Here is a 26,746-nt window from a genome sequence, read left to right on the forward strand (position 1 = left end):
CCGGGAGCTGCGCACCGGGGAGCGAGAGTGGCGCCCGCTCGGATGTTCAGAGCGCCTCTGCTCCGCTTGTGAACCAGATCGGTGCCGAGAGGTACGCACCGAAGTGCGAGGATGGTCAGTCTCTCTCGGTGCCGGCAGGCTCTCCTGACGATGGAGGGACGCCGAGGATCTGGTGGGCGATGGAGAGTGGCCGCTCTCGGAACCTCGGGACCGCTCCAGTTGCTGCGGTATCGAGGTGCTCAACGACACAAGGTCGGAGCGAGGAGGGGGGGATCCCGCTTCCCCCGTCCTCGACCGTCTGGGGGGAGACGATGGTTCCTGTCTCCGCTGCCCACCGGGGTAACCCAGCACGGATCTACCCCGAGACGCCAACCCTGACTCCCTCGGCCGAGGGGGGGATGGAGGCGTTGGCATGGCCATGAGGGCTCGTGCCGCTACGAACGCCTCCGGCGTCGACGGCCCTTGCAGGAGAGGTCCCCCACCCCCCGGGGTCGGGGGAGGCTCTCTGCGTGGCGACGCCGGTGTCGGCTCTGATCGTACCCCCTGCTGTGCCGGTAGCAGGGGGGAGTCCATAGGCACCGGGTCCAGCCGCTTCTTCTTTTTCGGCACCTTTAGCGCCGGTGCCGCTGTCGGTGCCGGGGGCGCGCTATGCGCCGATGAGACGCTCGGTGCCGATGGAGATCCCGAGGGCTCGGAGACCGGACGAAGCGCCGACTCCATCAGGATCGTCCGAAGGCGGGCATCTCGCTCCTTCTGCGTCCTGGGTTTGAAGGACTTACAGATGCGACACTTGTCCTTTCTGTGGAGCTCACCCAGGCAGCGAAGACAGCGGTCGTGCGGGTCGCTGATGGGGAAAGCCTTCGAGCATTCCACGCAGGCTTTAAACCCCAAAGTGCCCGGCATGGCGCCGGGAGCCCGTAAGGGCTAGCTAAGTACTTAAGACACTAAAACTACTTTTTTTTTTTTTTTTTTTTAACTAACAGGTTAAAACTATGAACTTTTATACAACTACAACTATAAACTATAAAACTAGAACTAGAACAGGTTGAGGAGATTGCTACTTGCGATACAGCAAGGGGCAGCGTTCCAACAGACCGTCACGGGCGGAAAGAAGGAACTGGTGGCCACGGGGTCGGCAGGCTCCCTATATACCGCGACATGAGCGCGGCACTCCAGGGGGCGCAGGAGCCGACCCGCAGGGGGTTGCTAGGGCAGAAAAGCTTCCGGAGGCTCGTGCACGGGGCGCGCACTCACCTATGATGGAATGCATATGAGCAAACACTCGAAGAGTTGCTTGAAGCCTGTGCATACTACCACAATATGTAATACTCTTAACAACGTCAAGCCTTTGTAACAGCAGGGCAGCCAGCTCTCGCGAGCACCTTTTTCTGGTCAGGTGTGTCTGTACATGCACTCCGTTTCCTCCCTCAACTGCTGCGCTTGTCAGGCATGTCTCAGTGACTCAGCTCGCCAGATCTGTATAGTGACGAATGTGCCCATGTCCATAGTAAAACGCCTTCTTCTAGTGGGCTTTGATTTGCCCCCCCCCCCCCCTTTTGTCTGTCAAAAGCTGCCCTGCTTGATTTCTCGGAAGGGGTAGAAATAATTAGCGTGTAAAGAGAGAATTGGCCTCAGTTCTAGGATGTTTGTGTGAGATGACCAAAAGTCCACAGATGGTGAGTCTGGAATTGGCTTAAACGTGCACCCCATCCCTGTGTAGATGCCGGTACAGCCCCAAAGTCATTCATAGGGTCAAGAATGCCCTCATTAATTTCAAGGACCATTCTGTTTGCAGGATATCCGTCTTCTTGTGAAGGAACTTTCCGAGCCTCTGCCATTCCCTTTAAGATCTCCTGATACGTCTTAACATTGTCCACCAGTGAAGGTGCAGAGGTTTAATCCAGTGGGGATTAGGCAGAAAAAGCTGCGGTGGAGAAGGGTTCTCCTGCATGCTGCTATCCTCCTCCAATAGAAGTTGTCAACATTCCATAGTCCAGTTGAGGTAACGGGGGAGGAATAAGAGTCAGATGGTTTATCCAAAGTGAGCCGGCTACAGGAGCTTGGAGAGAAGCTAATGGCGGCTTGCAGATCTTGAATGATGGGGCAAGGGGAGGCCCATTTGGTCAGGAGTGACAGCTATACAGATGGAGTTTATTCACCCACGATGGCTCCCCCAAAGTGCGTTCTTGTGATGGAGCTCTAAGGACGGCAGCATCCCTCATCCATGAAGGAACTGGCGAGGGTGGGTGAGGGTCTATTGAATGGTCCCTGTTAGACACCTGGGAGGATGCTGAGGAGCAGAACCTGAAGCACTAACAGATGTTGTAGAGTAAAGGGCTTAGCATGACTGCCACCCACACAGTAATGTAGGAATATCTGCATGGCAGTGCTTCTTTCCTTGTGAATATCCAGGGTGTCTGTCTAACTATGCTAGGGAGGACACTAAACTCTTCCACTTCTCTGCCAAAGGGTGTTAAAAGGAACTGGTGTGTTCTGCCCCTTTATGCCCTTCAGAGGGCACTGGAGGGCACCTATGCAATGCCTACTGGGAACCTAAAGAACTGCTGAATACAACTGACTGTAGACAGTTCTATAACAGTTAGCATCTATCTATAACAATTGGCTGTGCTTGTAGCTCCTGTGCTGTAGCTCACAAAGACTAGCTGCTTCTTTATGCCCAAATATAACACCAAAAAGCCTGTGTTAATGGTTTGGTGAGACAAAGGGTTTGTCAACCCGGTATGGTACTGTGATCTACGGGGATGTGATTTCTAAAGCGCACTAAAACAGCACTACAGTGTCACCCTCGAGCAACAGCAGGCTCTACTTGGACCAATTAATGTGTGGCATGTTAGTGCGCTTCAGAAATCACGCTCCCAGAGAGCGCATTACCCCACCAGGTCGACAAGCCCTTAGGTTATTTAGGTAAACAATAAAACAATTATATTTAGGACACTTACTTAGCAGTCTCATATTGCTATTCACCTCTGTAGATTCCTTGTGCTTGATGGGAGCATTATCATCACCATTTGACAGATGGGAACACCAAGGCCTAGGGCAATTCAGCAACTTTTCCCAGGTCGAATTGCAAGTCAATGGCATGGCTGGGACCAGAACCCAGGTCTCCACAGAGTCAGTTTAGTACACTGTGCACTACACCCTTCTGGTGAAGAGGGAATCAAGAGCTTTGTTCCCTTGTGCAAGCACCAAGACAGAATCCCTGCACAGGAGTTCTCTAAGCACACAGCTGATTAGCGCATCTACCCCCATCACCAAGAGCACACATTCTCCAGTTTGTCGGCTGTAGCACATATGCTGCTGTCAGCGGGGAGATGGTGGGAATGACTGTGGAGCAGCAACGAGTCCTCTACAGAATGGTGACCCAGTATTGTTCCCCAGTCCTGGACTGTAGGAGGAGGATGCACGAAGCAGCATTGCTGTTTCCCAGAGCAGGCTTTGTTCCTCAGTATGCACAAGGTTCCTCCAAAATGTTACCAATTCATCAGGGTATGTGAGGAATTGTTCCAAGTGTCACCCTTTGCTTATTACACATAACGCATCCTCAAGCAATCTCTCAGTGTGTAAAAGGGTATCTTGGGAGTCTGATTTCTGACGTTCCAATCACTAATCTTATCATGCAGACATAATTTGCAATTGTTTTTAATATAGGTCTTGATCCTACGTTTAGAATTAATTACAATTAGAAAGTAATATGAGCTGCAATGTTCTTTACAAGAGAAAGGAGCAGCTCTGATGCACACCGTACAGAAATTTGCTCTCCTGAATTGAGCGCTATTTCTCCCAGCCGTCTCATGGCAAACTGGACTGCACCAGAGCTGCGTGTTCTCAATGTCACATACATTGAATCCAAAGTGATAAACTAGTAGATACCTTTATTTATTCACTGACCACAGACAGCAGCTGTGCAGGAATTTGGGTACCCCCTTCTTTGAAAACTCACGTATTAGCTACAAAAATCAATGTTCAGAGTGATGCTTTGGGGAGATGGGGAGGCACCAGAGGAAAATGAGAAAGAAGCCACACAAACAAACACGTTGCAAAACTCACCGACACCAATTGAGACTAGCCTGGAGGCATATCTAAGGTATGCCACTAGCACTCATCCAGCAGATACCCCAAGACATGAACAGCATTATGGGCAAAGAATGTTTGCAGAGAAAAAACATGCTGGTTCAATGTCTTGTATTAAGGACTAGAAGCACTGGCTCTAGGGTTTCTAATCCCCTACCTGCCATCACTAGCCAGGCTGCAGTCATTCTCACAATCAATCACCCAACATTATGCTGTCCCGGAACATGCTTGTGCTCTTGCTTGCACGGAGAACCCTGAGCACAAGTAGAGTTTTGTTTCAATATTACCTACAACTATCCTCCTTTTCCGCGCTTTTTGTTTAATACAAAACATTGTGGATGGAGTTGTTGGGTTTAGTGTGGGTGCAGCTGTGCACTGTTAATGACCTGTGATTGATATAGAAGAGGTCAGCCTTGATCGAATGGTCCCTTCTGGCCTTCAACTCTACGGCACTGTAACTCTACATCCTGGCCCCATTGAAGCCTGTGGCAAAAAGCCCATTAATCTCAATGGGACCAAGATTTCAACGTTTTTGACTAACGTAATCCAAACCCCACTGTACAAGTGTGCTCTGTCCCTCTTAACATATGGTATTCCAAGGTTTTGGTGGAGCATAAGGCTAAGGAAAGCAAGTTTCTATAGAATCCTCTTCTAGACTTCAGGTATGGGGAACAACTACTGCTGTCCAGAGACCAGGAAAGAAATTTGTGCTTTATATTGTTTTGCTCTCCTGGCTTCTGAAAACAAGAATGTTCTTTGGATCTGTCGTCTATATCGTATGACTATGAACGGCAGGAGGTTGTTAAAAGCAGCAGCTTTGAGGGCATCAGAAGTGATAACATTAAAAGGGACAACTGTTAAAACAGCTCTCCTATCATACACAACAAAAAAAGCCTGTTTCAGTGCTGTTTTCACTGGAAATGGCTGGAAAAAGAAGAATCGCCCATTCCTTGCCCAAAACCAGAGCCGAAATGAATACAGAGTTTTTAAAATTATATATAAACCAGCTTTAAATAATTTACGTTATAAATCAAGATGAGGAACTGCTTTTCTTTCCCGTTATTTTTCAAATACGTCTGTGTACCTGGCTACAGCCGAGATTGGTTCCATTGTTTATTGGAACAGGGAACTCTGTTTTTGTGACCCTTAGATCCCAGCTGACACACTTAAGGGGCTTAGACAGTTAGGGAAACCTCAACGGGTTTGGTTCAGAGAAGCACCTGATCCTTACTCCATATCCAAAAACAAGCAGGAAGGTTTCTACATAGCCACTGGCAATGCACACTAAAATATGCAGCTTCATACCTAACCCATGGGATGCAGACATCTAAAACTCAACCCTAAAATCATAAGTAATGCAGATTTGCCACAACCATCCTGCTAATGATAATCCATTTAACATTCAGCTCCTTATTAATCGTAGCCTGTTGTTGGTCTGATTGCCGTCAGTGACAAAACAGCCATTGAATTAAATGGGAGCATCATCAAACCATACACAGAATCACAGAGTTGGAAGGGACCTCAGGAGGTCATCTAGTCCAACCCCCTGTTCAGAGCAAGACTAACCTCAGCTAAATAATCCCAGCGAGGGTTTTGTCAAGCCGCAGCTTAAAAACCTCTAAAGATGGAGATTCCACCACCTCCCTAGGTAACCCATTCCAGTGCTTCACCACCCCCTAGTGAAAAACTTTTTCCTAATGTCCAAGCTAGATCTCCCCCCCGCAACTTGAGACCATTGCGCCTTGTTCTGTCATCTGCCACCACTGAGAACAGCCTAGCTCCAGCCTCCCTGGAACCCCCTTTCAGGCAGTTAAAGGCCGCTATCAAATCCCCCCTCACTCTTCTCTTTTGCAGACTAAACAAGCCCAGTTCCCTCAGCCTCTCCTCATAAGTCTTGTGCTCCAGCCCCCTAATCATTTTTGTTGCCCTCCACTGGACTCTCTCTAACTTCTCCAAATCCTTGTTGTAGTGGGGGGCCCAAAACTGGACATAATGCAGCCTCACCAATGCCGAATAGAGGGGAATGATCACTTCCCGTGATCCGCTGGCAATGCTCCTACTAATGCAACCCAATATGCTATTAGCCTTCTTGGCAACCAGGGCACACCGTTGACTCATATCCAGCTTCTTATCCACTGTTACCCCCAGGTCCTTTTCTGCAGAACTTCTGCCTCGCTCGTCGGTTCCCAGTCTGTAGCTGTGCATGGGATTCTTCCTTCCTAAGTGCAGAACTCTGCACTTGTCCTTGTTGAACCTCATCATATTTCTTTTGGCCCAATCCTCCAGTTTGTTTAGGTCCTTCTGTATCCTATCCCTAACTTCCAGGGTATCTACCACTCCCCCCCAGCTTAGTGTCATCTGCAAACTTGCTGAGGGTGCAATCTACCCCATCCTCCAAATCATTGATGAAGACATTGAACAAAACTGGCCCCAGGACCGACCCCCAAGGGCACTCTGCTTGTGACCAGCTGCCAGCTAGACATGGAGCCATTGATCACTACTCGTTGAGCCCTATGCTCTAGCCAGTTCGCTATCCATTTTATAGTCCATTCATCCAACCCATACTGCCTTAACTTGCTGATAAGAATACTGTGAGAGACTGTATCAAAAGCTTTGCTAAAGGCAAGGCATATCACGTCCACTGCTTTCCCCACATCCACAGAGCCAGTCACCTCTTCACAGAAAGCAATCAGGTTGGTCAGGCATGACTTTCCCTTGGTGAATCCGTGTTGACTGTTCCTGATCACCTTCCTCTCTGCCAAGTGCCTTAAAATGGACTCCTTGAGGACCTGCTCCATGATTTTTCCAGGGATTGAGGGATAAGTTCAAATTTTATAAGACATTCTACATCTACTTTACTGTGGTATTCTGTTGGTAATGTACTACTATATGGGTGGTGATAATTCGATTGATAATGTATATTACCACAATTATGCACAAAACTATTTTCTCCCTCAAATACTTGGTGGACATTTTAGTATAGAATCAAGTGAACTATCATACAGACGGTACAGCGGGTCTAAAAATGTAATTGCACTTACATCTCTCAAAAATCAAGATCACCTGACCAAAATGCTTATTCAGTCAAGATGTGACATGCTGCACATTTCAGGTCAATGAGCTATGTTATCCATTCACACAGGAGGCAACTAATCCAAATTCCAGTGGATAATTAATGAGAAGAGAAGCAGGTGGCGTGGGAGGGAATGTTACTTGTCAGCAATAAAAATCATTTTCACTGAGCATTAAGATGAGTTTTCACTCTATCAAGCATAAAAAGGGCAGAGAGTTCCTACAAATCTAAACTTAGACACCAAACTTCCGGATTCAAGATAAACTCGTAGGTCTGTTCTGTGTAAGTTTAGCAGAGGAAAACTATTAATGTAAACTGAACTACAGATACAACTTGAAACCCAAGGCTTGGCTTCTAGCACTGGTAGTCTGGCACCTTTCTAGACTATGTATCGTAATGGTGGTGCGAGCGACAGCATAAGCTCTGGGACTCATGATGCACACACGGATCAATGGACACCACTACAAATGCGGCTCTGGTGTGCATATGCGCCCACGTATGCAGTTTACCTAGGGACCAGCACTCGAAGAAGAATTGATGGTAACAATCCCCATCTTCGTAAAGTACTTAGGGATAATAGAATATAAAGTGCAATGCAACAACCGAGTGTATACTCTGTAAAACCTTCTCGTGCCTTGATTAAATCCTTAAACACACATTCACTGAACCAACAAGGAAAAGCCGATGTGAAGTCTGCAGTCTAATTCATTATTTAAGTTGGTTGAATCATTCTTGTGCAAGTACAGTACTGAACAGGTTCTTTAGAGATGCTTCCTATATCACCATTCCCAGCTTCACCTTAGGTGATGAATCACATCAATGCTACCTAGGCCATTATTCAATGGAGTGTCAGTCTATTGATTCGTATCTATCCTAAACTTTTATCTTGATTAAGCAAAGGGGCGTAGAGGGCACCATCATATTTGTTGTTTGAGAATCGCTGAGAATTAGTGTTCAAGTCTTAAGATCACTACGTTATAACATTTCAACAGCCTACATGGCTCCTGAATGCTTGGTAAGTTGCCCGGTAAACTAGTGAGCCTCAGATGGTACAGTGGGTACTGACCAGAGTCAAATCTAACTTCTGACGTTTATCCAGAGTTTGAACACATGCGACCAAATTCTGCTCAGCAGTTGCATCAAGTAAAGCCTAGGTTTGTGACACCTTTCCCCCACCTCCACCCCTGTAGGGTGTTACCCATCAGGTTCACAAGCCCCACACTAAACAAACACAACCTTGCAACCCAGGAGAGAGTAAAGGAAACCAGTATAGTCTCATTTCCCACAATGTCACCTTCACCTCGTGCACTGGACAGCAGTCCTGACCAGGTGTTATAGCTGGAGACTGGAAGTCAGGAATCCTGGATTCTGTCCCCAACTCCACTGTGGGCCCCTTTAGACAACCCACTTATCCAAAGATCGCAAAGCATGCTGCAAAAATAGAGAAAGGCTAAGAGGTGTGATGTAAAGTAGTTCTGAGTCTCAGCTGTGCTGGGAACTTACAGCTCCCACTGACTTCATCTGCAGTTCTGAGCACTCAGCATCAGGCACTGGATATTTTAACAACTCATTTCATATAAACCTCCCAGAAAAGCCATCAGACAAAGATGACCAGGGCCCTACCAAATTCACAGCTGGGAAATCTGGTTTCCCCCATGAAATCTGATCTTTTGGGCAAAAGTGCCCAAACTGTGGGTCCCACCCACCCCAAAAAGGGGGTGGCAATATTGCCACCCTTACTTTTGTGCTGCCTGCAGAGCTGGGTGCCTGCCCAGAAGCCACCACTCCCCGGACACCCAGCCCTGAAAATGGACCGTAGGGCCCTAATGATGACTTTTGAGTCAGGATGACATTGTAGAGTTTAATAATGGTTTTCAAATCTAGATGTGGTGAGAAGGAAATAATCCATCTTCCACAACCCATCAGAAATCGCCAATTTAAGCATTTTCTATATGTTTGTACAATAAATTACAAGTGGGGATACCATCATATCAGGATTTCTTACATTTTTCTTGTGTTCTATAGCTTAGTGAAGTCTGCACCTCCTTAGCCCACTGCCATAGACTGCTGGTTGGAACAAATCTCAGCCAAGACTGAAATATAATAAAAAAGGGAACATTTTTAAAGAATGAAAAAGAGCAATTTAATAGCCATAGCAGTTGCTCTCAGTTGCTTCTTCCCAGAGGCCCCCCAGGTTCCAGAACATCAGCTACGGTAGTAGCAGATGTGAACTGCATAGTTAAGCAGAGATGGTGGGCAGTTGTTACAAGTGTCTTTGTGTTAACCCCTTGGAGACTGTCTTAGTCATCACTCATGTTGCTGGCAGGATGGAAAATGCCAGATTTCAAAGGGTTAAGTAGCTCAATCGATGAGCCACTGCTTCCACAGAACTGGAGCATCACCTTTTCAAGCAATATTGATGTGTGTTTTCTGCACTTATTTAGACAGGTATGTTGCTGGTGCTATTTTCTCCACTGCTATTCCCAACATTGCTAGATACTGCGCAGTAAATATAAAAAGGTGGCATGAAGGCTGAATTTCAACTTGGGAACACAAATGATGAAAACCATTTTCTCCACTAAACAAATAGTTAAGAGAACACAAGCTACTTCAAGAGCTTGCTGCAGAAGATGTTTTTTGTAGAAAAGGGTCTGTGTTCCAATGTTCAAATCCATATCTTTAGGGGATCCGGGAGTACATGAATCCCAGCTCTGACCTGGCCCATTAGACAGACTGGATGCAAATCCATCTTTGACATAAAAGACTTCTATTTGTTTCCATTTTCGTTCTAGAGAAGTGATCTAAACTAGACATTTGTGTCTGTCTTCCTCCTCCAGGATTTCACCCTTTGGAAATAAGATGAGGAAAGCTTCCTTTGGAAGCGCCATACTGTCCAGGTGCAAAGGGCTTCTTCAAATTTAGTCAGACCGATCCCTAGGATGCTGCTGATTAGAACTTACGTTTTACAGGTACAGCCAGAATACATCAAGTCACAAGTCTCAGGACATCTCACAAGTGAAACCTAGAGTTAGAGGGAGACTGTGTGTGGCTTCATCTTAGGAGCTGAGCTGTATTTAGCCGTCCTCTGGGTCTTTTGCTTTATAAGCAGAGATGTCTATGTAGATGCTGGCTGCTTCACCCCTTGGAAGCAGGCCTATTTGAAGACCAGCAAGTATTTCTAATTAAGAGCAGAACAAACAAGCTAGATTTTGGCATTGCTAATCTTTTCTCCTTTCTTTCTCCCTTTTATACTACAAGTGGTGGCTCAGAAGAAGGCAAAAAGATCTTCTGTAACGCAGTGCGTCTATATGAAGGGAAGTAACAGGATCCCCCTTCCAATGAAAGCCTGAACTTGATCTTATATAATATATATATTTCTGAAGTGAGACACAAGATGTACTTCACCTGGTTTGTATGAGACACATCAACAACACTGCTGCAACATGAGTCACAGGCAGTTTAGCAGCATGAATATGATTGAAAAAAAGTGTGTGTGGGGGGGGGGGGGGGTGTTTGTACAGTTGAGGAGGAACGCAGTTCAGAATGCAGTTCCTGGTAAATGCATTCACAGCAAATGCCAAGTCTCAGGAAGAGTGGGGTCTGATGGGGGGAGTGCTCACATTGAAATCATATACCTGTTTGCTCCAGACACATTCACATAAAACAGCCATCTGAAATACAATAGTATGTGTGGCAAGGTCTGTCTGGCAGTGCACTACAGGAACAGGAAGTCTGCCTCTTCTATCATAGGGATTCAGTTGCAGTCAAGCTACAGAAACTCCCGATGGTCTGGAATACATTATAACCAATGGTAATCAAGCAGGAGGAGGAAATTTTCAGAAGACAGGATGATAGGTACCCAGTACAAGCACCTAGCCCAACAAATACACTAGTCATTAGAATTTGAAAGCAAATTTCCATTCAACCCTATTCTCCACCCTAATATACTTGTTTTATGTGAATTTTTGAGCCTTCAAGCTTTACTAGCCTGAACACTTCTGAAAACCTAATTGTGAGCTGGAACGTAATGCCCTTGGAAAGCAGATTTCAATGTTTGTCTTCACTGGTAAAGTTAGCAATTTCCGATCTGTGTGGCATTGGTTATTTGCAAGAGTCATCCAGTCAGAGCTCAGAAAGAGCATTGTTTGACTTTTGTAACTAGGCAACACAACACCAACTGCAAATTGTGAAGTCACAGTTTCTCTCAGAAAAAATATTTTGTCGAATTAACAGAGAACAAACAAATGTGAGGATTTCACAATTTGTTCGTGGGACAAGTTGCAAATGATACCAAAAAAAAATCAAATAAATTTTATACAGACCAATTATTTGCTCATCTCTAATTTTGCCTCTGTAATTAATGGAAACATGACTTTCCTGGTGCTGTTCAGCTGCAGTGGTAAAACAGCATGTAGCTGAAGCCGGAGACTGCTGTTACTGCAAAGACAGAGTGACACTGATTCAATGGCATTCACGTCCTTTCAGTTCTTGATGAATTTGTCCTTTGTAGAATTTGCAAGCACAAGGGATTGCTTAAAACCAGAACTATGCAGAAGGGAACTTGTGTTTAATATGGAATTAAATGGTGTTACCTTTGCTGTAAACTTGGACAGAATAAAGTTGAAAAATATACTTCATGTTTTATCCAATTACATTTAAAAAAACCCACAAAAAAGGATGCTGTTCATAAAAGGTTCAGTCGAAAACATAACCTCACTGCTCTAAGTTGCTTCACTAAATGAATCCCATTTCCACCCACACACACTGAGGAGGAAAGTTTATATTTGAAAATGAATAATTTACACTAACTCATTGTTTTTCCTGGACGTGGAAAACATCGGTAACTGTGGTCTCTCTCCTGGCTCTAATTATCATGGAATTATAAGCATTTACAGAAATCAAAGAGGAGATGTGCAAAGTGTGTTACTAATTGACTCCTGCACTCTGACGTTTCCCAACATGACTGTAGCATAGCAAGAAACAGCAAGTAACAACAGTGTGTGAATTCACATCACTATGTTTCCGCCTAAATAATGGATGCAAAAGAAAATAGACTAATTAGAGGCAGACCCAACCCATGACATTTGGATTCCAACAAACATTCCAGCTAAGATCGTCCTCTGGTTCTAATTGAACTAGTACTGTGAAGGCTCTAACCCAAAACAACTCCTTTAGAAGTCTCTTTCCACTTTAATTTAAGTCACTGAAGAAAACCATTGTGACTGTGGTCTCATGCGTAGAGGGTGGGTGGGACTGGAGGTTGTAGGCCCAAGTGGGTCTAACTCATAGTAAAGACATACTAGAAGTGGATTTTTATTCTTTTACTTTAAATAAGAGGCCTTTCAGGCCCTGGACTTTTACCTTGATTGCAGTTTGTTTGTGAAACTATTGATGATAACTATTAGGTTTCTGTTGATTACTGTGAAACTACCATCTGTCCTGAGTTTGTTTGTGAAATCACTAATGGTTATCTGCAAAACCATTCTCGGTCTCTGCCTAAGGACAGAGCGACGGAAGGATCTACTGTTGAATGTAACTGCTTGTACCCACGAAGAGATGTTTTTGTTTTTAGTCAAATGTTTGAATTTAGTAGATAAGTTATGGTGAATAATGAATGAATGGTATGTATTGTGAGACCAGGGAGTGATGGAAGACAGGCCCATTTCTATTTTCTGATCTACAGACAAAATATTAAGTATTCTCAGTTTTGATTTCACAATCAGTATGTGAAAAATAGGTGAGGTTAACACAGTCCTGTATATGTCCGGCCTTCACAGCTATATTTCAAAAAACATTTTTAATTAACAATGATCAGGGTAAGTGTACTAATGCATAGCAGTATTTTTTTCATGTTTTTATTAAACTTTACACTCATTGCATGCAATACGCCAAATGTAAATTCCATATAGCCGAGTCACCAGAGAGCATGATAACCCAATAAATTATTGAGTGACCACAAGGCAGACAACAAGGATAATGACTCACCGGTTTGTGAGATCCCTCTGATATACACCGTACCTGAATTGTAATCAAGTCAGGGAATAAGCTATTTAAAATCTGGGCAAACGCTGAGCTTTCTTCCCATTTTGTTTGTTTGCTTTATCTCTGTTTGCTAGTTTTCTTTAAATGTAGAATGTTGTTTTTTTATGTATATTTAAAAACATCTGAACTGATCTGGTGATGGTTTGGCATCAGCTGACTGATCAGTAGACCTGGTCAGGAAACCAGATTTTCCATTCCATAAGAAATCCCGATATTCTGAAATTTATTTCCATTCCAAATTGGAATAAAATGCCAAAATTTTCAGCAAAACGAAAATGCTATGGGGGAAAATAATGTATTTGAAAATACTGAACAAACATGTTTTAATACGGTAAAAATGTTTCATTTTGATAATGTTGAAATATCACAATAAAATTAATATATTTTATAATTAAATTAATATAATATAAAATATGTAAATATATTAAGTCTAAATAAAAGGAATCAAAATGAGGAAGTCAAAATGAAATGATTCAAAACAAAATTAAGTTGAAATGATTCATTTTGACTTTTTCCTGTCACAACTTTTTTGTTGAAATTGACATACTCCCTGTGAAACATTTAGATTTTGATGGAATAGTTTTCCATTGAAAAATGCATGTTCATCACTTTATCAACTCAACTAATTAGTTTTGAGAAGCAGTAGTCGCAGCACAAACACTGAGATGTTTGACTCATTCACTTTCACTTTGTCATTTCACCGACAGTGTTCTATCTTGCCCCTTAGTGATGGATCTGATGGTTCCTATTTTTCATATCGGACTGTTTGCAAGAACACTGCCAGTTGATAACAGCTAGGCATTTGCAAGCTGCATGGTATGCACCATGGCAAGCCTATAGGAAAGCAAGCTCATATCACCGTTATCTTGTACCACCACCCTACACAATGTGTTTGTCCCTTCCACTTGTTGCATCTTGTCATTAACCAAGATTATGAGCTCTTTGGGGCAGACACTATCTTTTTACTACAAACTTATACAGCACAGAGTACAGGGGACTTTATTAACATGTAAAAAACCGTGCCAACGAAGACATCTCTCCTGTATACAGCACTCCTATGATACGCCCTGGTTCCTAATTGGTGCCTTCTCTAAGTGCTATGGCAATACAAACAAAAAACAAAAGCGACAGGCACATGATAAATGCATGGGCAGATTATAATTTGATTTCTGGCTCCATCTAATGTAATGTTCTGGTTTTATACGTTTTATTATCCACCATATCAGAGAGGTATGAGAGTTTCAAAGCGGCATTGATGCAGCACACAAATTAAGCATGTGCTTAACGTTAAGAATTTATCATCAGTAGAACATCATACATGCTTGCGTGCTTTGCTGAACAGAGATGGAATTATCATGTGCTTATCAATTTTTCTGACTCAGGGCCAGAATAGATCTGGGTTCAGACAACTACATGTCTTCAAACTGAGTTTGTGGTCTTAATGCACTAAAGGAAATAATACTCCAGAGTCTGACTACACACTGTTTTTGTTTTGATTTAACTATACTGCTTTAGAAAATGATGATATAGTTAAATGGGTGCAACCCCTACTGTGGATGCAGTAATACCAGCATAGAAGGGCTGATTTTACATAGTTTATTTTGGTAATTAAGTTACAGTGAAACAACCACTTTGAGAACTTCATAACTGCTCCACCCTAGGGAGTTTCATTACATTTAACTCTGTCAATTTTTATAATGATTTAACTCTATTGGTTTAAAAACTGTGTAGCTCAGCCCTAACAGGAAAATCTAGAAGTGGCTACTTGCAACTTGAAGATGTGCTTGTTTAAGAACAACTCAACATGTTTTTAATGGAAGCATTTCAATAACCAACTTTGAAATGCTATAAAGGCAAAGCGGGAATAATCTATTTACGACGCAAAGTGCTTTCATCTGTTTTCATCTCTCTTTCCACCTGGGAGTGGTGATTCACTTAAGGAAACAGTTCACATTTTTTTGGTGCGTGGCTGAGGGGCACAATTAAACCTGCGTGCTGAAGTGGTATGGATAGCCTGGCTCGGAGAGGCTGGGTTCTCCAAGCTGATTAGAAGTCAAAGTTCACTGCTGTTGCAGCAGCTCTGAGTAATAAAAAAATGTTTCCCCAGGTATGCTGGATAGACAGACATCTGGAGGTTCCAAAATTTCTCTGCATAAGCTTGCTAATGTTTAAAGCCCATAGACACTCCACCCATCAGACATTCTCCCCACAATAGCTGACTTCAGTAGGAGGCGATGTCACTCTCACCCATCTCCTTACCCTTTCCAATTGCATGTTTTAGTGTGGAAACCTGAGAGGCCCTACAGGCTCTTATGGACCTCTTACTGCAGGGCTCTACAGATATGGAACTATGTGAAGTCATTATGTGCAGGTAGTATTATCAATGAACTGTAATGCAGTAAAGATACTTGCACATTAGAAGCCTTTAAATTTACTTGCTTCCTGGGGTGCTATTCAGTGTGAAATTAAAAGAAACATAAATCTCAGCCTAAGTTTCCTATTACATGGGCCTTTTCTTAGGATTTCTCACTGCAGGACCCCTGTGACCAAGTGAAAGATTCAAACCTCAATAAGCAAAACTCGGATGGTGGGATGATGAGGACCTACTTAGTGTGGGTGCCAAGGTGGGTCAGGAACACAGTTCTACATCTCTGAGCAAGGTCCTAGAATCTGAGATTCCCATTGCTGTCAGTCTTACAAAGTCACATTTTTTTTAAATTCTCCACTTTGAAGATAGAGGGCTAAACTGACACACAACATGCCACCCTTGCCTTTCAGATTCCCTATGAAGACTCTTCTGGAATTGCCCATATGCCTCGGACTCATTCTTTAACACTCACTTTGAATTGTTGGCCTCTTCTTGGAATGTAGTTACAGTTTGCATCCCAGATTCCCCAGGATTGTGGCTCTGCTTCTCTCTCATATGTCTGTTTTCTTAGATACTTGTTTTGCTTCTGTATGAGCTCCATATCCATCAATCAATTGCCAAACCAATTGCTGAGGCCACAATATCCAAAACAAAAATAACCCCAGGAACACCGAGGAACTGGCCGCATTGATAAACAGCAAGACCAGCAATGTACTGCTATTGAGTAGATCAGTGAACTGATCTGTCATATGATGTTGTGTTTCTAGCACAGAGAGTTGAAGAGCATCACCCAGCTGTATATTTCTATAATGGATGCATAACTTAATAGAACTTGCGGAGTTCAATCTTAGAATTCTAGCTCAGTCAAGACTCCCATTGACTTATTGTTAACCAATATCATTGGGTGCTTTGTCTAAGGATTGAAAAATCAGGCATCGTTGTCCCACTGAGTTTCAGCCATGCTTTCTTCAACTTTACTGAAGACAGTCCACATGAGTGCTCAGACTGTTTTCAGCACTGACTCCAGGAACCATTGCTGAGAATTGTTTTCCACATCAATTTTAGTAATCTTTTTTGTGCACAAAAATGAATGCCCTACAAGACTGCACAGAGATTAAACCCAGCAAAGATTATTAACTCAACATGACATTATTCAAAAAAGACTAATTCTGCTCTCCATTACACTTGAGTTACCCCCCCTGTCATTTCAATGGGCTGGAAAGAGATTCACTGGATGTAACTGAGGGAAGAACATGCCCTGGAGTGTCCTAATGCATTGCTACATTGTTGCACGGCACATACAACCGCAAAGATTAAGCAGTTCGGACAATTGGATGGATGTACATTCCTTAATGAAGTTGAGTCCCATATGCCCTGCGAACTCAGGATGGATGTCCTTCTCTCCCATTTGAGTGAAGAATTAGACCTGACTTGGGTCTCTGAGTGTATAACTCAGGAGGTCTGGTGATCAAGAAAAGCAGATGGACCTTCTGCAGTGCTCTCAAGGGTTATGTTTCCAAGGCCCCATTGCGGATCACAAAATGCAAGACTTTGATAAGGAATTTGTAAAAGCTTCAATCATCAAAATGAGGCACAGACCATTTTACCCCAAACCAGAGTTTATTGCCAAGTGTGCGGTCATGATTCAATTTCATCTAAGCAATTGTCTGCCTCTTCTCATGCCAAAGTGTGTTTTATAGGCAACGCACTGCAATCATCTTAGAAATCAAATCTGATGTATATTCACAGTACTGTTGTCAGTATTGTTATCTGCACTATGATGCTAGATAACAGAAAAGAACCCCATTTTCCCTTAAACCTAAAATGCAAAATCTCCGTCTGCCTGTTTGTCACAGGCAGATTGATCCAACAATTACTTTCCTGACTACTTTTTTTTCCCCTGTGACAGCTGATTTGTGTTTCCCTCCATCTTTACACTAGAGTATTGGTAGCTGGCAGGAGCCAGCAAATGCTAAGTGAATTGCTGGAGGGGACTTGAGAATTGATCACCTTGTTTTTAACCAAGGCAAAAAATTGTACTCATAGCAACAGAATAACCAGCAGTTTCTGTAGGCTTTAACTGAACTTTCTACCTCATCAGTAGCAAAAGAGCTTTTAGGGTTGATTTTTATTCTAGGGGAATGGGGATAAGGAACCTCAGTGTCAGACTTATGGTCTAACACAGTATATGTCTTGCCTCTACAATTGTACTTTACACTATTTAGAGAAAGGAAAAGTTACAAAAAAATAATTGCACATAAAGCAAATCACAGACAACAAAATTATGGGTACACTCCATATTAGTTTCTCAGATGCTGCGGTCTGTCGTTTCTAAGTCACTAAACCTTTCGTTCACACATTGCATGTTCTTCCAATGCCTTTAACACATGAACATCCCTGTATTTCATATAAGCTTTTCTTTAGGTCGAAACACAAAAATGGGGGCAGAGGGTTAAGTTACATGTTCCTTTTCTCAGGCATGAGATTTCTTGTGACTGGACATTAGAAAAACCACAGTGGAGTTAATCCAGGCTTTTCCATTGCAGAGCCAAGCAAGGACGAGCTCAGCCAGTGATGTTCTTAGCTAAATACCGAAGGTAGGTGTTTCCAAAAGTAGTTTTTGGGTGCCCAACTTGACATCTTTAAAGAAGCCTGGTTTTCAGATGACTTTCAGCATGACTTTCTGTAAATCAGACTCCTTTATGTTGTCTCAAATTGTGCACCCAACACAAAGGACCCACAATCATGTCATTTTTGCAAATCTGGGACGATGGCTGTAGTCTTCTAGAGCTGATGAGGAATTTTCAATAACACCTTTTTTCCATTAGAAAATACCGATTCAGCAGAACTGAAACTGCATGGGACATGGCTGATTTTGACAAATTGCCCATTTTGGGGGGAAAAAGAATTCAAAATTGTCAAAACGTCTTGTTTCAATATTTTCAAAACAAAAACATTCTGATTTTTGGGTTGAAACAACCTTTTATTTTGAAATTTAAGTTAATTTATAATAAAATGTTTTTAAAGGTGAACATGGAAACAAAATGTTCCAATTTTATCAAAACATTTCAGTTGACCCAATCCAAATTTTGTTTTCTTTTTGATTCACAAACATTTTCAAAATCTTGAAACTTCTCACAGGACAGGAAAACTGGATCCTGCCCAGCTCTATTAATTCCATTGTGAATTGAGGGAGGTATAACTCCTTGGAACCACCAGAATATTTTTATTCACCCAGCATCCTATCTTTTAATACATAGTGTACTATTTGATCTAAACTATCAACTTTAACCCAATGCCAATCACAGTCCAAATCTAATCATGAACAAAGGAGAAAGTTCCCAGTGAAGTTGATGAATGAACCCACAAGCTAGTCAAGGCCATATCTTCGGGCTCCTTTGGACTGCCATTTATTTTCTTTTTTACATAACGAAGCAGCGGTTGGCACATATTAAATATTGCCATCTACGAGTGAGACATTAAACTCATTAGCCAGGTAGAACTCCCAAAAGTTGCAGAATGGAATCCTTAATGTATGTGCCATTAAAGATGCCAGGGCATTTCTCGTAACCGCAGCAGGATTAGCCTGCAGTCCTGGTCAAATTCCAACTCTGATCATTACATTCTGCCCTTCCCTACTGCTTCTGCAGTTTCACTTGGACAAGGTATTCCTCTTCTGAACTGTTCTTCACTCCAAGGTAGTTTGTGTTTCAGTGTTGGATTAATTGAGTTCACTAGACATCATGTATCAGTTTAAATCTGTAAAATGTTTTGGTATGAACGATATTGCACGATGTAAATGTAGATTATTGTGACTGGATTCAGGAGTGCAGTGTACAATTCTCCACATATTCAACTAATCATTTATAGCTATGTCCCCCACAAAGATATCAGTCCCATCTGCTCAACATACCACTGCACTTTGCCCCAAGCGTTCCAAACTTGGGGTCTAAAGTCAGGCATCTTAATAATAGCATTGAGCACCCTCCATCTCCCACTGCCTTTAAAATAAAGTATGGAAATGGTTAGCGATCCAGTTGCAGGACTGAAGAACTAAAAGCAGATTCACTCTAGATTTAAACCCCTGCAAAACAAAGCAGGATTTGTCCCAGAAAGTTTGATAATTGGATAATCACCAATTTAAAAAAAGAAAAAAGAAGTACGAGACAATTAAATATTTTTATAATCAAGCAATAAAACCTCAACTCTCAGAATGTATCACTTTTTCTCAACAATACCCAAAAGTTCAGCCTGCTCTTTCTGTCTGCATTTGTCCAAGTTACACACTCCAAACTAATTTTTCCCCTGTTTTATTTACTACATTTTTGCCTTTTTTCCCCATTACACACATACCAACATTGTATCAAATTAAGTTCTTGGAGACAGGGTCAGTGTTTTGTTGCTGCACAGCACATAGGGGAAAACATACTTGTGGCACTTAGAGTTACTGTGCATTAACATCGAGTAATAGACTAATATTAAAATGTATTCTTTACTTTCTTAGGAGTATATCCTTCTCTTTGAACCATATGGACTAAATAACTGAAGAATAGCCTGGAACTTTTTCATTAACTCACTCTGTCTCCACTGTCTTTGGGGGGATAATCTGATGCCCAAAAATGCACCAAAGAAACTGTACTTCAGTAAAGATATTCTTTTGAGAGCAATTTGCAAGTAAGAACTGTTTGCTGAACACGGCCCACTTTTCTATTGTATAATTAGTGATTATTATATTAGTAATTAGTATAGTGAATGACAAATGCAAGAGAGGTTTGTTATAATTTATTATTATTGGTATCAGAGGCCTCAACCATGATCCCGTTGTGCTAGGCATTTACTGAAACACATTAAGATAAAAATCCCTGCCCTGAAGAATCTACAACCTAAATAGACAAAGGTTGGACAGGGAAACAAAAGCATGAAATGACTTGATCCAGGGTCATATGGCAAGTCAGTGGCAGAGCTGAGATGAAATCAAGTTTTCTGACTCTTGGACCAGTGCCCCTGGTCTTTGGACTACACTGCTTATCAAAGTCAAGACAGTTTCTACAACTATAGTCACTGCTGTATGCAGGTATTAATGTCTTTGCTTTGACGTGTGCAGAGACCTTTCAGGGCTAGAACATTATTACCCACCTGATATTTTATAATTTGGCAATTAGCACATTTCTTAGCCCACCTGTTCCCGACCTTCATTTTAAAAAAGTTAATATCTCATTTGTGAGGGCACAATCCAGTGAGCATGTATTCACATAAACAGTTCTTACTTATGCAATAATCTCATTGAAGTCGATGGGGCTAGAGTAAGAACCCTTTATGTAGGACAGGCTCAGCAATGCTAACTGCTATAAATGATCATGAAATGTGAGTAAATAAAATCAGTTAATGATTTAGGTCCTGGTCAAAGACATTGGAGTCATAAGCAGGGGTCCGGTGGAAAAAAAAACATTTTGAGATCATTCAAGACTGTATCATAATGCATATGCACAAGAGGGCCGAATTAAGGTTGCATGGGCAGCTTTAATACTTAACTTTTGAGTGCTTGACTTTGCAACCTTAATAATGTTCTTTTAACATCCTTTCTTTGTGTGTAATTTATATATGTATGTGCATGTGCATTTATATATGTGTATGTATGTGTGTGTATCTATTGATGTATTCCCCTTCTCTTGAAGAAATTAAGTATCAAATGCAATTTATGCACTTGAGTTTGACCTCATAAAAACAGACAGACTCTTGAGTGGGCATCAGCTGATCAGAAGAGATGATTGAAGCCTACCCAAATGAGCATAAACAGTAGGTGAAACTGATAACCACCATCCTGAGATTCACATGTGAATGGATCAGATAATTACGAAGTGCATATAAGATGAGGCACCTGCTGAACAGAAATGAGCAGCAAACCATGGAAGAGTCACAACATGATTCTGTAAGTGGAGCCTTCCTGAAAAGATACAATTACTGAGATCAGACCAGCAGGAAAACAACATGCAGCATTAAACCCACGGGAAAAGAGAGGCAAATCGACTGTACTCTGTCCTCTTCTGTATCAACACTGAGACCAAGGATAGCAAATCGCTGATGGGACAAAAAAATAAAAACACCTAGAATTGCAATAGGGCACATATATTCCAATTAACTCATTGGGGATTAAGTATCCACAAAGCTTTCTAATAATCACAGTGAGAACAGGGATCAAACTTTTAAAAATCTGAAAGCTAGAAAAGAATCCACTCTCAATGACATTACGTACTATAATACATAGAGTACAACGGCCTGTTTTTCTGAGATTCAGATAGCCTGCAGCTCCCACTGATGCTTATGAAAGCTACAGGGTGCTCTGACACCTCTGAAATATCAGGCGTTAAGTGCATGTCAAAACATAGCGCCTAACAGTTTTGACCCAGTTTTTGTAAAAAGGCATCAAATCAGCTTTTGATTTTGCAAGGGCCGTTAACTAGGTCTTACGTTAATAATGGGTGTAATTCATACGATTTAGACATCTAACTCTTGGATTGCAATGCAGCTCAGGCAGGTAAATTTTGAAGGTCACATGAACCAGTCCCTCCTAATAATTGTGCATGCAATTATTCAACAGTGCAGTCTGAGACATTATGTCAAAGTACCAATGATGTGTGTGCTATTTCCACCTTTTATGGAGGTGACATGTATGATGCATGCCATTCTGAATCACTCCGCTATCGAGATGAAATTGGGAAAAGTCCACCTTAGAGAAGGATAATCTTGGCTTAATTTTAGAATAGACACATATATAGCAAGATGATATTTCTAACGTACCTATCACAGCATATTCGTCACAGGGCATTTCTGAAACCATGGCGCTCCACTACAGTTAAAAAATTAACAAGAAGGTTTGAGATATAAGTTTTATTGTCTATGTTGGAAAACATGAAACCCTTTGAGACCTGTTTCAGAGCATGCATCCCAACAGGTTTATAAACTTGAAATCTAAACATTCCTACTTTCTCTTTCCTTCTTCCTTTATGACTAGATTAATCCCCATAATCTATGTCTGAGTGCAATTGTATACCCTGACTTTTATGGTGCCTTCAGTAGTGTGCCCATCTCTGGTGCATTTTGCTACAGATGACAAATGAAATCAGATGTGGTTGTCAAACAGACAGGATTGAGATGGTGTAGAAGTAGAGAGGGGATTGGATTTTCAACTTGACAATTTTAATGGACTTTAATTAGGCACTTTATGTTGATTACCATAAAGCTTTGGATTTTATGTCTCATATTCAAGTGTGCATGGAGGGTAATTGATATGGGTTTTTAACTCACCTAATTTGATTCCTGTATAGCAATCAACAGTCAGCTGTCTGAAGTGCAATCAGAACAGACTGTTTCAGGAAGTGAGAAGAGTACAACAGGATTCTAGTCTCTCATGACCTTTCCTCAATACCCCTGTTCTGAGGGCAAACAGAAGAGTTCCTTGAAGTTATAAGAAAAACAAATAGGTGTTTGCTGGTACACAAAGGGATCTATGGAAATTTTGTGAAGAGAGTATTTCACAACTTCCATTGGACCAACAGCATTTGGAGAAAGAATGAGCACTGCAATAGGCTACAATTGGTATATTTGTCTCAGTAATTTTGACCGAGATGCCCTGACTGAATGAGGTGCGCTATTTCATTTGCCACGGCTCCAATGCAAAGAACATATCCACAGCAGTCAGAAAAGTTTGATAAAGTACTCTGCACACACTGCTTTGAGCTAGCTGGAAAATGATTTCACAAACATATTTGATGTTGTTTCCATTTTGCCATTTGAAATGGTCCCATTTTCTGTTTTTTCATATTTTCTGTGATTTTTTTTTAACCGAAATAATTTTTTTTTTTTAAATTTCATTTACCAAACACTTGATTTAAAGTAAGAAAACAAAGTTTGGGGTAAATAAAATAATCCTTTTTTTTTTTTCTTAAAATCCTTATTGCAGTAAAATTTCTGTGAAAATGTTGGTAAAAGCAGTGCAGAACATTTTTAAAATAATCGAAAAATGTCTAATTCTTTCATGAAAAGTTTCATTTTTGTGGGATGGAGGCCATTTTCCAACAAGGAAAACCTTTTTACACAAAAGTTATCATAGCTAATTATTATTATTGCCTCTTTACACATTTGTACAGACCCCATCACATTGAGGGCCCATTTTTATTATGGCCTCTAGCGAGCCTGTAAAAAGTGACTAGTACAGCCCCAGAGAGCTTACATTTGAGGCACTGATTCTGCAAAGCTGCACACATGCGCTTAATTTCACGCATTGCGAGTAGTCCCGTTAACTTTGCACACTGCTAGTTGTCTCATTTAAGCTACGTAAGTGTATAAATTGCTGTAGAATTGAAGCCTAAATTAAGACAGGACTCAGTAAGCTAGTGTTCCAGCTAAGGAGAGGAAATGGAGAGAAGATGAGGGTGACAAAAGTTTGAAACAGGTACTTAGAGCCACTCACTGTTCAGGAAGAAACAAAAAATTTCTAAGAAGTGGCCCCCACACTCCAGTAACCTCCACCCAGAAATAAGCCTGTCACTGAAGAGAGAGATTTTAGTAAATCCAGTATACACATGATAAAAATAAATACAAAAATAAAATTCTCTAAGAGCAGTGGAGTTACTTGTGCATTCTAGTTTGCAGAAAAGAGAATAGTGCTCCTTTCAAGACTTGGTCTGCCTGGACTTTCCAGCCATCTCATCATAGCTGGCATTCCACAGAGCCTCAAAAAATGTCCCCATCTATAGACCAGATTCTCAATTGGTGTAAAGTGGTGTAGCTCCATTGAAGTCCATGAAGCTATGCTGAATTACACCATCTGACGATCTGCTCTTATATTTATAGTACAGATATTTCTTGCCCCTTCTGACCACATCTCTGGAACACTGTAATAATTTGTTTGTTAAATGTACAACATTCCAAAAGAATTTTCTTCCCCACCAGATGCTGGAACCTGTGTATTTCTTTCATGTATAATCCAGGCTCTTATCCATGCTTGGATTTAAATATCACATGCATCAGTGATGGTCAAAGAATGTGCTCTGTTGACTGGCCTAGGTATTCTGCTTTCTTACATACATTCCAGCAGGGAGAGATTTGTGTGTGTATCACCTGTAATCTACCAATTGAATGGTTAACACGGGAGAAGCAATTTAAAAAAGAAATCTTCCCTAGAAATTGTATGGCTGGAAGGAGCAGATCCCCTTTATATTTGCCAGGCTTGCGTTCAGAAACCCTGACATTTCAATGAATCATTACTTTTGAAACACATTAGAATTAATTGTGTAACTCAACTGCATTCTGCATTCCCTACACAGTAACACAGCAGTATGAAAGATTAGAGATGGGTCCAAACCAGAATACAAACCCCAAACTTCCATGAACTTTCAGGGGGCAACGTGGGGAGTGTGGGGGGCTGTAGGAGGATTGAAATCCAGACCCAATCTCAAATAAATATATTCTGGCTTGTGCCCTTCTATACAAAAGACCTATAACACACTACTGCAATTTATCTTAGGCCCCCCTGCTAGGTATGCTCCCCGCGCTCCTGTTGCAGTTGCTACCGCCCCTGCTCCCAGTGTTTTTTCTGAAAGTGTGGGGGGGTGTTCCGGGGGTAGGAGGGCACGACTGAAACACAAAGGTCCAGGGGGGCTCCATTTAAAAAGTTTGAGAATGACTGGTCTAAGGAATACTGGGGTGGAGGTTAAGGGGAACCCTGGCAGTGGATTCTCTCTGTCTTTGCGTCCATTCTTAATCTCACCCCGCTCATACCAGACAGAATCCTGCAGGCTCTCTCCTGCACACAAAGCACTACATTCCCACTTCCAACCTAAGGGGCTAATCCTGTAAACATTGTTTCCCAGGCAAAGTGCTTCCTTCAGCAGACTAGTCATGGACAGAAGCAGTATGCTCTGGAATATATGCAGGATTAAACTTGAAATCTGTGGGGTTTTAAGATTTAAAAAAACCCTAAAAAATGAAATGAAACATTTTGTTTTGGGTTGAACAAAATATATCATTTGACCCAAAACAACTTCTTTAACAAACCTTTTAATTTTTCCTAAAAAATGTTCATTTTGGGTCAACCTAAAACCATTTAATTTTTCCAGGTTAGCCACCAAACCAAAAACTCAATTGTTCGCCTGATTCTAGATTTAAGTGACTGTAGGGGGTGAATGTCACCCTGTGTGTTTCAGTTTGCCAGCCAAAGTAAAACACTCGGGATTTATAACAAGCCCAGAATGTTCAGGAATATATAGAAACAGATGCTGCTGCTGCTGCTGCTAAATTACCTCTCTCTTTTCATCAATGGATCACAGAGTGAGTGCTTTACAGTCTCATTATCCCCATTTCACAGACTGGGAAATTGAGGTTCAGAGAGACTAAGCAACTTGCCTAAAGTCATCCAGTAGGCCATCTATTTGCAGACCTGCAAACAGAACTCAGGTCTTCTGAGTTGCAAGTCCGGTGTCCTAACCTCTAGGTCACACTGATTTGATTTGATTTTATTTTTAAATCTCTAGTTTTCCAGTATGAAACATCTTTGTTTTTAAAATATTATACACAAATTGAAGACTTGGATGTAAAAATTCCACCTTCCCCATTTCTTTTTACCATATACTTCGGTGTTTTACAGAGTTAAAACTATTAAAGACAAGAAATTCCTTTTCTGTAGAATTCCAGAACACGTACCTGCTAAGTGAATGTATTTTCACTGGAGGATTACATCATCATTTGATTCTAGGATCATTATATGTTCTACCCTTAGACTTAAAACTGCCCTTGGGATTCAAGCATTTTTGAATGTCAGAATAAAGTACATAGTTTGTTGAAAGCTATTTGAATAACCGCAAGAGCATTTCAGAGCCAGAAGTTCATAGCTTTCATATAAGAGGCAGTAAGAAAGAGGTGGCGTTATGACAAAACGTGAGAAAGTTTGGCTTGAACCAGTAGGTAGAGAGATTTTCTAATACTGGGGGAAGGGATATAGCGTAACACACTGGCTAAGCATGTGATATTATGTCTCCCCCTAGTGGTTAGCTCACAGCATGTGTATACATTAATAATACCAACGCTTCTGTCCTTTTCACTCAACTGGTAGAGAAACCTGTGTTTTGAGAGCTAAGATTCCTGGGTTCTATCTGCACTGAGTCCGATGACTC

The 26,746-nt window shown here is 41.7% G+C and overlaps 1 protein-coding gene and 1 long non-coding RNA gene across 5 annotated transcripts in view; one reads left to right on the forward strand and one right to left on the reverse strand.

Annotated features, from left to right (window-relative positions):
- Positions 1–1,889, forward strand: part of LOC137146571 (uncharacterized) — a 93,713-nt gene extending 91,824 nt beyond the window's left edge. Inside the window, exon 6 of the long non-coding RNA XR_010917980.1 lies at positions 1,796–1,889. This is a non-coding gene — a long non-coding RNA (uncharacterized lncRNA). The remainder of the gene's footprint in view (positions 1–1,795) is intronic.
- CALN1 (calneuron 1) overlaps positions 1–26,746 on the reverse strand; it is a 269,840-nt gene that overhangs the window by 44,506 nt on the left and 198,588 nt on the right. The gene's annotated exons all lie outside the window — the stretch shown is intronic.

Source organism: Emydura macquarii, unplaced genomic scaffold (assembly GCF_026122565.2).
Source record: "Emydura macquarii macquarii isolate MOO-44397 ecotype Brisbane River unplaced genomic scaffold, CSIRO-AGI_Emac_v2 contig_450, whole genome shotgun sequence".
Lineage (NCBI taxonomy): Eukaryota > Metazoa > Chordata > Testudines > Chelidae > Emydura > Emydura macquarii.